This window comes from Geotrypetes seraphini, chromosome 1, assembly GCF_902459505.1.
Source record: "Geotrypetes seraphini chromosome 1, aGeoSer1.1, whole genome shotgun sequence".
Lineage (NCBI taxonomy): Eukaryota > Metazoa > Chordata > Amphibia > Gymnophiona > Dermophiidae > Geotrypetes > Geotrypetes seraphini.
The window spans coordinates 476,557,955-476,567,109 of record NC_047084.1 but is presented as its reverse complement, the minus strand read 5'-3'; the positions used below and the strand labels follow the sequence as shown (position 1 = coordinate 476,567,109).

At 45.6% G+C, this 9,155-nt stretch overlaps 19 non-coding genes across 19 annotated transcripts; all 19 read right to left on the bottom strand.

The window, feature by feature from the left end:
• Positions 1–513: 513 nt before the first annotated feature.
• Positions 514–586, bottom strand: TRNAM-CAU. The gene has a single exon. It is a non-coding gene; the product is annotated as a tRNA-Met (tRNA).
• A 535-nt stretch (positions 587–1,121) lies between these two features.
• Positions 1,122–1,193, bottom strand: TRNAD-GUC. Its single transcript has one exon. It is a non-coding gene; the product is annotated as a tRNA-Asp (tRNA).
• Positions 1,194–1,307: 114 nt separating this feature from the next.
• On the bottom strand, positions 1,308–1,380 carry TRNAM-CAU. Its single transcript has one exon. It is a non-coding gene; the product is annotated as a tRNA-Met (tRNA).
• Positions 1,381–1,913: 533 nt separating this feature from the next.
• Positions 1,914–1,985, bottom strand: TRNAD-GUC. Its single transcript has one exon. It is a non-coding gene; the product is annotated as a tRNA-Asp (tRNA).
• A 114-nt stretch (positions 1,986–2,099) lies between these two features.
• On the bottom strand, positions 2,100–2,172 carry TRNAV-CAC. Its single transcript has one exon. It is a non-coding gene; the product is annotated as a tRNA-Val (tRNA).
• Positions 2,173–2,892: 720 nt separating this feature from the next.
• On the bottom strand, positions 2,893–2,965 carry TRNAV-CAC. Its single transcript has one exon. It is a non-coding gene; the product is annotated as a tRNA-Val (tRNA).
• A 534-nt stretch (positions 2,966–3,499) lies between these two features.
• TRNAD-GUC lies at positions 3,500–3,571 on the bottom strand. The gene has a single exon. It is a non-coding gene; the product is annotated as a tRNA-Asp (tRNA).
• Positions 3,572–3,685: 114 nt separating this feature from the next.
• On the bottom strand, positions 3,686–3,758 carry TRNAM-CAU. Its single transcript has one exon. It is a non-coding gene; the product is annotated as a tRNA-Met (tRNA).
• Positions 3,759–4,478: 720 nt separating this feature from the next.
• On the bottom strand, positions 4,479–4,551 carry TRNAM-CAU. Its single transcript has one exon. It is a non-coding gene; the product is annotated as a tRNA-Met (tRNA).
• Positions 4,552–5,085: 534 nt separating this feature from the next.
• Positions 5,086–5,157, bottom strand: TRNAD-GUC. Its single transcript has one exon. It is a non-coding gene; the product is annotated as a tRNA-Asp (tRNA).
• A 114-nt stretch (positions 5,158–5,271) lies between these two features.
• TRNAM-CAU lies at positions 5,272–5,344 on the bottom strand. Its single transcript has one exon. It is a non-coding gene; the product is annotated as a tRNA-Met (tRNA).
• Positions 5,345–5,877: 533 nt separating this feature from the next.
• Positions 5,878–5,949, bottom strand: TRNAD-GUC. The gene has a single exon. It is a non-coding gene; the product is annotated as a tRNA-Asp (tRNA).
• Positions 5,950–6,064: 115 nt separating this feature from the next.
• On the bottom strand, positions 6,065–6,137 carry TRNAV-CAC. Its single transcript has one exon. It is a non-coding gene; the product is annotated as a tRNA-Val (tRNA).
• Positions 6,138–6,857: 720 nt separating this feature from the next.
• Positions 6,858–6,930, bottom strand: TRNAM-CAU. The gene has a single exon. It is a non-coding gene; the product is annotated as a tRNA-Met (tRNA).
• Positions 6,931–7,465: 535 nt separating this feature from the next.
• On the bottom strand, positions 7,466–7,537 carry TRNAD-GUC. The gene has a single exon. It is a non-coding gene; the product is annotated as a tRNA-Asp (tRNA).
• A 114-nt stretch (positions 7,538–7,651) lies between these two features.
• Positions 7,652–7,724, bottom strand: TRNAM-CAU. Its single transcript has one exon. It is a non-coding gene; the product is annotated as a tRNA-Met (tRNA).
• A 533-nt stretch (positions 7,725–8,257) lies between these two features.
• TRNAD-GUC lies at positions 8,258–8,329 on the bottom strand. Its single transcript has one exon. It is a non-coding gene; the product is annotated as a tRNA-Asp (tRNA).
• A 114-nt stretch (positions 8,330–8,443) lies between these two features.
• On the bottom strand, positions 8,444–8,516 carry TRNAV-CAC. The gene has a single exon. It is a non-coding gene; the product is annotated as a tRNA-Val (tRNA).
• A 532-nt stretch (positions 8,517–9,048) lies between these two features.
• Positions 9,049–9,120, bottom strand: TRNAD-GUC. The gene has a single exon. It is a non-coding gene; the product is annotated as a tRNA-Asp (tRNA).
• Positions 9,121–9,155: the final 35 nt, after the last annotated feature.

The following is a 9,155-nucleotide window of genomic DNA, read 5'->3' as shown; positions in this document are numbered from 1 at the left end:
TCACACAAAAGCCATTTTTGAACTTTTATCGAGCATGCGTGGCAGCGGTACGGAACACTCATGGTTTAGGTCGATACAGGCGTAGCGATGAGTGTTCCGTACCACAGTCGCGCTTGCTCAACAGAAGTGTCAGATTGGCTGTCGTGGGTGGAAAATGGAGTCGAAGCGAAAAAGAATCCATGAACCAAAGTTGCAATTGACAGGTAATTCCTACTCAGTCTGTCTCTTCAGAGATCCATATCCTTAAATTCAGAAATTCCTACAGAAACTCAACAGAGGAAAACTAAAATGAGTAATAGGGAGTAAAGAAAATCCAGTCATTCCCGCCTCCCTGTTGGGGAATCGAACCCCAGTCTCCTGCGTGACAGGCAGATATACTCACCACTATACTAACGAGTAGCCGATGCTTTTCTTTCAAGTTGAAGAACCACCTGTCTGGCTTCTACATGCAGACTCAGCAAGACATGTCGTCAGTGTCCTGCCTGTCTCCAAAAATGAAATAAAAACCACCTATGCCTTCTCTGAGGATCGAACTCAGGACCTTCAGATTATGAGACTGACGCGCTACCTACTGCGCTAAGAAGGCTTTGTGGCATGGTCAGTTCCTGAACACTGGCTCTTGGCGGTTGTCTTTACATTAGCAGCAGGGAATCCCTGGACCTCCGTCCAAAGAAGAACAGCAGACTTTTTCGCTGTGCTAAATGATGCCCAAAAAAAACGCTTTCATGGATGCCGACCTATCTATCTGAACAGGGGGAGGTAGAGGATACGCCCTTTTTCCAAGTCCATTTTCCTCACACGAAAGCCATTTTTGAACTTTTATCGAGCATGCGTGGTAGCGGTACGGAACACTCATGGTTTAGGTCGATACAGGTGTAGCGATGAGTGTTCGGTTCCACAGTCGCGTTTTCTCAACAGAAGTGTCAGATTGGCTGTCGTGGGTGGAAAATGGAGTCGAAGCGAAAAAGAATCCATGAACCAAATTTGCAATTGACAGCTAATTCCTACTCAGTCTATCTCTTCAGAGATCCATACCATTAAATTCAGAAATTCCTACAGAAACTCAACAGAGGAAAACTAAGATGAGTAATAGGGAGTAAAGAAAATCCAGTCACTCCAGTCTCCCCGTCGGGGAATCGAACCTCGGTCTCCTGCGTGACAGGCAGGGATACTCACCACTATACTAACGAGGAGCTGATGATTTTCTTTCAAGTTGAAGAAACACCTTTCTGGCTTCTACATGCAGACTCAGCAAGACATGTCGTCAGTATCCTGCCTGTCTCCCAAAATGAAATAAAAACCACATATGCCTTCTCTGAGGATCGAACTCAGGACCTTCAGATTATGAGACTGACGCGCTACCTACTGCGCTAAGAAGGCTTTGTGGCATGGTCAGTTCCTGAACACTGGCTGTTGGCAGTTCTCTTTACATTAGCAGCAGGTAATCCCTGGACCTCCGTCCAAAGAAGAACAGCAGACTTTTTCGCTGTGCTAAATGATGCCGAAAAGAACGCTTTCATGGATGCCGACCTATCTATCTGAACAGAGGGTGGTAGAGGAAACACCCTTTTTCCAAGTCCATTTTCCTCACAAGAAAGCCATTTTTGAACTTTTATCGAGAATGCGTGGTAGCGGTACGGAACACTCATGGTTTAGGTCGATACAGGCGTAGCGATTAGTGTTCCGTAGCACAGTCGTGCTTGCTCAACAGAAGTGTCAGATTGGCTGTCGTTGGTGGAAAATGGAGTCAAAGCTAAAAGACTCCATAAAACAAAGATGCAATTGACAGGTAATTCCTACTCAGTCTGTCTCTTCAGAGATCCATACCCTTAAATTCAGAAATTCCTACAGAAACTCAACAGAGGAAAACTAAGATGAGTAATAGGGAGTAAAGAAAATCCAGTCACTCCAGTCTCCCCGTCGGGGAATCGAACCCCGGTCTCCTGCGTGACAGGCAGGGATACTCACCACTATACTAACGAGGATCTGATGCTTTTCTTTCGAGTTGAAGAACCACCTTTCTGGCTTCTACATGCAGGCTCAGCAAGACATATCGACAGGGTCCTGCCTGTTTCCCAAAATAAAATAAGAACCACCTATGCCTTTTCTGAGGATTGAACTCAGAACCTTCAGATTGTGAGACTAACGCGCTACCTACTGCGCTAAGAAGGCTTTGTGGTATGGTCAGTTCCTGAACACTGGCTGTTGGCGGTTGTCTTTACATTAGCAGCAGGGAATCGCTGGACCTCTTTCCAAAGAAGAACAGCAGACTTTTTCGCTGTGCTAAATGATGCCGAAAAGAACGCTTTCATGGATGCCGACCTAGCTATCTGAACAGGGGGAAGTAGAGGATTAGCCCTTTTTCCAAGTCCATTTTCCTCACACAAAAGCCATTTTTGAACTTTTATCGAGCATGCGTGGCAGCGGTACGGAACACTCATGGTTTAGGTCGATACAGGCGTAGCGATGAGTGTTCCGTACCACAGTCGCGCTTGCTCAACAGAAGTGTCAGATTGGCTGTCGTGGGTGGAAAATGGAGTCGAAGCGAAAAAGAATCCATGAACCAAAGTTGCAATTGACAGGTAATTCCTACTCAGTCTATCTCTTCAGAGATCCATATCCTTAAATTCAGAAATTCCTACAGAAACTCAACAGAGGAAAACTAAAATGAGTAATAGGGAGTAAAGAAAATCCAGTCATTCCAGCCTCCCTGTTGGGGAATCGAACCCCAGTCTCCTGCATGACAGGCAGATATACTCACCACTATACTAACGAGTAGCCGATGCTTTTCTTTCGAGTTGAAGAACCACCTTTCTGGCTTCTACATGCAGGCTCAGCAAGACATATCGACAGGGTCCTGCCTGTTTCCTAAAATAAAATAAGAACCACCTATGCCTTTTCTGAGGATTGAACTCAGAACCTTCAGATTGTGAGACTAACGCGCTACCTACTGCGCTAAGAAGGCTTTGTGGCATGGTCAGTTCCTGAACACTGGCTCTTGGCGGTTGTCTTTACATTAGCAGCAGGGAATCCCTGGACCTCCGTCCAAAGAAGAACAGCAGACTTTTTCGCTGTGCTAAATGATGCCCAAAAAAACGCTTTCATGGATGCCGACCTATCTATCTGAACAGGGGGAGGTAGAGGATACGCCCTTTTTCCAAGTCCATTTTCCTCACACGAAAGCCATTTTTGAACTTTTATCGTGCATGCGTGGTAGCGGTACGGAACACTCATGGTTTAGGTCGATACAGGTGTAGCGATGAGTGTTCGGTTCCACAGTCGCGTTTTCTCAACAGAAGTGTCAGATTGGCTGTCGTGGGTGGAAAATGGAGTCGAAGCGAAAAAGAATCCATGAACCAAATTTGCAATTGACAGCTAATTCCTACTCAGTCTATCTCTTCAGAGATCCATACCATTAAATTCAGAAATTCCTACAGAAACTCAACAGAGGAAAACTAAGATGAGTAATAGGGAGTAAAGAAAATCCAGTCACTCCAGTCTCCCCGTCGGGGAATCGAACCTCGGTCTCCTGCGTGACAGGCAGGGATACTCACCACTATACTAACGAGGAGCTGATGATTTTCTTTCAAGTTGAAGAAACACCTTTCTGGCTTCTACATGCAGACTCAGCAAGACATGTCGTCAGTATGCTGCCTGTCTCCCAAAATGAAATAAAAACCACATATGCCTTCTCTGAGGATCGAACTCAGGACCTTCAGATTATGAGACTGACGCGCTACCTACTGCGCTAAGAAGGCTTTGTGGCATGGTCAGTTCCTGAACACTGGCTGTTGGCAGTTCTCTTTACATTAGCAGCAGGTAATCCCTGGACCTCCGTCCAAAGAAGAACAGCAGACTTTTTCGCTGTGCTAAATGATGCCGAAAAGAACGCTTTCATGGATGCCGACCTATCTATCTGAACAGAGGGTGGTAGAGGAAACACCCTTTTTCCAAGTCCATTTTCCTCACAAGAAAGCCATTTTTGAACTTTTATCGAGAATGCGTGGTAGCGGTACGGAACACTCATGGTTTAGGTCGATACAGGCGTAGCGATGAGTGTTCCGTACCACAGTCGCGCTTGCTCAACAGAAGTGTCAGATTGGCTGTCGTGGGTGGAAAATGGAGTCGAAGCGAAAAAGAATCCATGAACCAAAGATGCAATTGACAGGTAATTCCTACTCAGTCTGTCTCTTCAGAGATCCATACCCTTAAATTCAGAAATTCCTACAGAAACTCAACAGAGGAAAACTAAAATGAGTAATAGGGAGTAAAGAAAATCCAGTCATTCCAGCCTCCCTGTTGGGGAATCGAACCCCAGTCTCCTGCGTGACAGGCAGATATACTCACCACTATACTAACGAGTAGCCGATGCTTTGTTTTCAAGTTGAAGAACCACCTGTCTGGCTTCTACATGCAGACTCAGCAAGACATGTCGTCAGGGTCCTGCCTGTCTCCAAAAATGAAATAAAAACCACCTATGCCTTCTCTGAGGATCGAACTCAGGACCTTCAGATTATGAGACTAACGCGCTACCTACTGCGCTAAGAAGGCTTTGTGGTATGGTCAGTTCCTGAACACTGGCTGTTGGCGGTTGTCTTTACATTAGCAGCAGGGAATCCCTGGACCTCCGTCCAAAGAAGAACAGCAGACTTTTTCGCTGTGCTAAATGATGCCCAAAAAAACGCTTTCATGGATGCCGACCTATCTATCTGAACAGGGGGAGGTAGAGGATACGCCCTTTTTCCAAGTCCATTTTCCTCACACGAAAGCCATTTTTGAACTTTTATCGAGCATGCGTGGTAGCGGTACGGAACACTCATGGTTTAGGTCGATACAGGTGTAGCGATGAGTGTTCGGTTCCACAGTCGCGTTTTCTCAATAGAAGTGTCAGATTGGCTGTCGTGGGTGGAAAATGGAGTCGAAGCGAAAAAGAATCCATGAACCAAATTTGCAATTGACAGTTAATTCCTACTCAGTCTATCTCTTCAGAGATCCATACCATTAAATTCAGAAATTCCTACAGAAACTCAACAGAGGAAAACTAAGATGAGTAATAGGGAGTAAAGAAAATCCAGTCACTCCAGTCTCCCCGTCGGGGAATCGAACCTCGGTCTCCTGCGTGACAGGCAGGGATACTCACCACTATACTAACGAGGAGCTGATGATTTTCTTTCAAGTTGAAGAAACACCTTTCTGGCTTCTGCATGCAGACTCAGCAAGACATGTCGTCAGTATCCTGCCTGTCTCCCAAAATGAAATAAAAACCACATATGCCTTCTCTGAGGATCGAACTCAGGACCTTCAGATTATGAGACTGACGCGCTACCTACTGCGCTAAGAAGGCTTTGTGGCATGGTCAGTTCCTGAACACTGGCTGTTGGCAGTTCTCTTTACATTAGCAGCAGGTAATCCCTGGACCTCCGTCCAAAGAAGAACAGCAGACTTTTTCGCTGTGCTAAATGATGCCGAAAAGAACGCTTTCATGGATGCCGACCTATCTATCTGAACAGAGGGTGGTAGAGGAAACACCCTTTTTCCAAGTCCATTTTCCTCACAAGAAAGCCATTTTTGAACTTTTATCGAGAATGCGTGGTAGCGGTACGGAACACTCATGGTTTAGGTCGATACAGGCGTAGCGATTAGTGTTCCGTAGCACAGTCGTGCTTGCTCAACAGAAGTGTCAGATTGGCTGTCGTTGGTGGAAAATGGAGTCAAAGCTAAAAGACTCCATAAAACAAAGATGCAATTGACAGGTAATTCCTACTCAGTCTGTCTCTTCAGAGATCCATACCCTTAAATTCAGAAATTCCTACAGAAACTCAACAGAGGAAAACTAAGATGAGTAATAGGGAGTAAAGAAAATCCAGTCACTCCAGTCTCCCCGTCGGGGAATCGAACCCCGGTCTCCTGCGTGACAGGCAGGGATACTCACCACTATACTAACGAGGATCTGATGCTTTTTCTTTCGAGTTGAAGAACCACCTTTCTGGCTTCTACATGCAGGCTCAGCAAGACATATCGACAGGGTCCTGCCTGTTTCCCAAAATAAAATAAGAACCACCTATGCCTTTTCTGAGGATTGAACTCAGAACCTTCAGATTGTGAGACTAACGCGCTACCTACTGCGCTAAGAAGGCTTTGTGGTATGGTCAGTTCCTGAACACTGGCTGTTGGCGGTTGTCTTTACATTAGCAGCAGGGAATCGCTGGACCTCTTTCCAAAGAAGAACAGCAGACTTTTTCGCTGTGCTAAATGATGCCGAAAAGAACGCTTTCATGGATGCCGACCTATCTATCTGAACAGGGGGAAGTAGAGGATTAGCCCTTTTTCCAAGTCCATTTTCCTCACACAAAAGCCATTTTTGAACTTTTATCGAGCATGCGTGGCAGCGGTACGGAACACTCATGGTTTAGGTCGATACAGGCGTAGCGATGAGTGTTCCGTACCACAGTCGCGCTTGCTCAACAGAAGTGTCAGATTGGCTGTCGTGGGTGGAAAATGGAGTCGAAGCGAAAAAGAATCCATGAACCAAAGTTGCAATTGACAGGTAATTCCTACTCAGTCTGTCTCTTCAGAGATCCATATCCTTAAATTCAGAAATTCCTACAGAAACTCAACAGAGGAAAACTAAAATGAGTAATAGGGAGTAAAGAAAATCCAGTCATTCCAGCCTCCCTGTTGGGGAATCGAACCCCAGTCTCCTGCGTGACAGGCAGATATACTCACCACTATACTAACGAGTAGCCGATGCTTTTCTTTCAAGTTGAAGAACCACCTGTCTGGCTTCTACATGCAGACTCAGCAAGACATGTCGTCAGTGTCCTGCCTGTCTCCAAAAATGAAATAAAAACCACCTATGCCTTCTCTGAGGATCGAACTCAGGACCTCCAGATTATGAGACTGACGCGCTACCTACTGCGCTAAGAAGGCTTTGTGGCATGGTCAGTTCCTGAACACTGGCTCTTGGCGGTTGTCTTTACATTAGCAGCAGGGAATCCCTGGACCTCCGTCCAAAGAAGAACAGCAGACTTTTTCGCTGTGCTAAATGATGCCCAAAAAAACGCTTTCATGGATGCCGACCTATCTATCTGAACAGGGGGATGTAGAGGATACGCCCTTTTTCCAAGTCCATTTTCCTCACACGAAAGCCATTTTTTGAACTTTTATCGAGCATGCGTGGTAGCGGTACGGAACACTCATGGTTTAGGTCGATACAGGTGTAGCGATGAGTGTTCGGTTCCACAGTCGCGTTTTCTCAACAGAAGTGTCAGATTGGCTGTCGTGGGTGGAAAATGGAGTCGAAGCGAAAAAGAATCCATGAACCAAATTTGCAATTGACAGTTAATTCCTACTCAGTCTATCTCTTCAGAGATCCATACCATTAAATTCAGAAATTCCTACAGAAACTCAACAGAGGAAAACTAAGATGAGTAATAGGGAGTAAAGAAAATCCAGTCACTCCAGTCTCCCCGTCGGGGAATCGAACCTCGGTCTCCTGCGTGACAGGCAGGGATACTCACCACTATACTAACGAGGAGCTGATGATTTTTTTTCAAGTTGAAGAAACACCTTTCTGGCTTCTACATGCAGACTCAGCAAGACATGTCGTCAGTATCCTGCCTGTCTCCCAAAATGAAATAAAAACCACATATGCCTTCTCTGAGGATCGAACTCAGGACCTTCAGATTATGAGACTGACGCGCTACCTACTGCGCTAAGAAGGCTTTGTGGCATGGTCAGTTCCTGAACACTGGCTGTTGGCAGTTCTCTTTACATTAGCAGCAGGTAATCCCTGGACCTCCGTCCAAAGAAGAACAGCAGACTTTTTCGCTGTGCTAAATGATGCCGAAAAGAACGCTTTCATGGATGCCGACCTATCTATCTGAACAGAGGGTGGTAGAGGAAACACCCTTTTTCCAAGTCCATTTTCCTCACAAGAAAGCCATTTTTGAACTTTTATCGAGAATGCGTGGTAGCGGTACGGAACACTCATGGTTTAGGTCGATACAGGCGTAGCGATGAGTGTTCCGTAGCACAGTCGTGCTTGCTCAACAGAAGTGTCAGATTGGCTGTCGTTGGTGGAAAATGGAGTCAAAGCAAAAAGACTCCATAAAACAAAGATGCAATTGACAGGTAATTCCTACTCAGTCTGTCTCTTCAGAGATCCATACCCTTAAATTCAGAAATTCCTACAGAAACTCAACAGAGGAAAACTAAGATGAGTAATAGGGAGTAAAGAAAATCCAGTAACTCCAGTCTCCCCGTCGGGGAATCGAACCCCAGTCTCCTGCGTGACAGGCAGGGATACTCACCACTATACTAACGAGGATCTGATGCTTTTCTTTCAAGTTGAAGAACCACCTTTCTGGCTTCTACATGCAGGATCAGCAAGACATATCGACAGGGTCCTGCCTGTTTCCCAAAATAAAATAAGAACTACCTATGCCTTCTCTGAGGATTGAACTCAGAACCTTCAGATTGTGAGACTAACGCGCTACCTACTGCGCTAAGAAGGCTTTGTGGCATGGTCAGTTCCTGAACACTGGCTGTTGGCGGTTGTCTTTACATTAGCAGCAGGGAATCGCTGGACCTCTTTCCAAAGAAGAACAGCAGACTTTTTCGCTGTGCTAAATGATGCCGAAAAGAACGCTTTCATGGATGCCGACCTATCTATCTGAACAGGGGGAAGTAGAGGATTAGCAATTTCCAAGTCCATTTTCCTCACACAAAAGCCATTTTTGAACTTTTATCGAGCATGTGTGGCAGCGGTACGGAACACTCATGGTTTAGGTCGATACAGGCGTAGCGATGAGTGTTCCGTACCACAGTCGCGCTTGCTCAACAGAAGTGTCAGATTGGCTGTCGTGGGTGGAAAATGGAGTCGAAGCGAAAAAGAATCCATGAACCAAAGTTGCAATTGACAGGTAATTCCTACTCAGTCTATCTCTTCAGAGATCCATACCATTAAATTCAGAAATTCCTACAGAATCTCAACAGAGGAAAACTAAGATGAGTAATAGGGAGTAAAGAAAATCCAGTCACTCCAGTCTCCCCGTCGGTGAATCGAACCCCGGTCTCCTGCGTGACAGGCAGGGATACTCATCACTATACTAACGAGGAGCTGATGATTTTCTTTCAAGTTGAAGAAACACCTT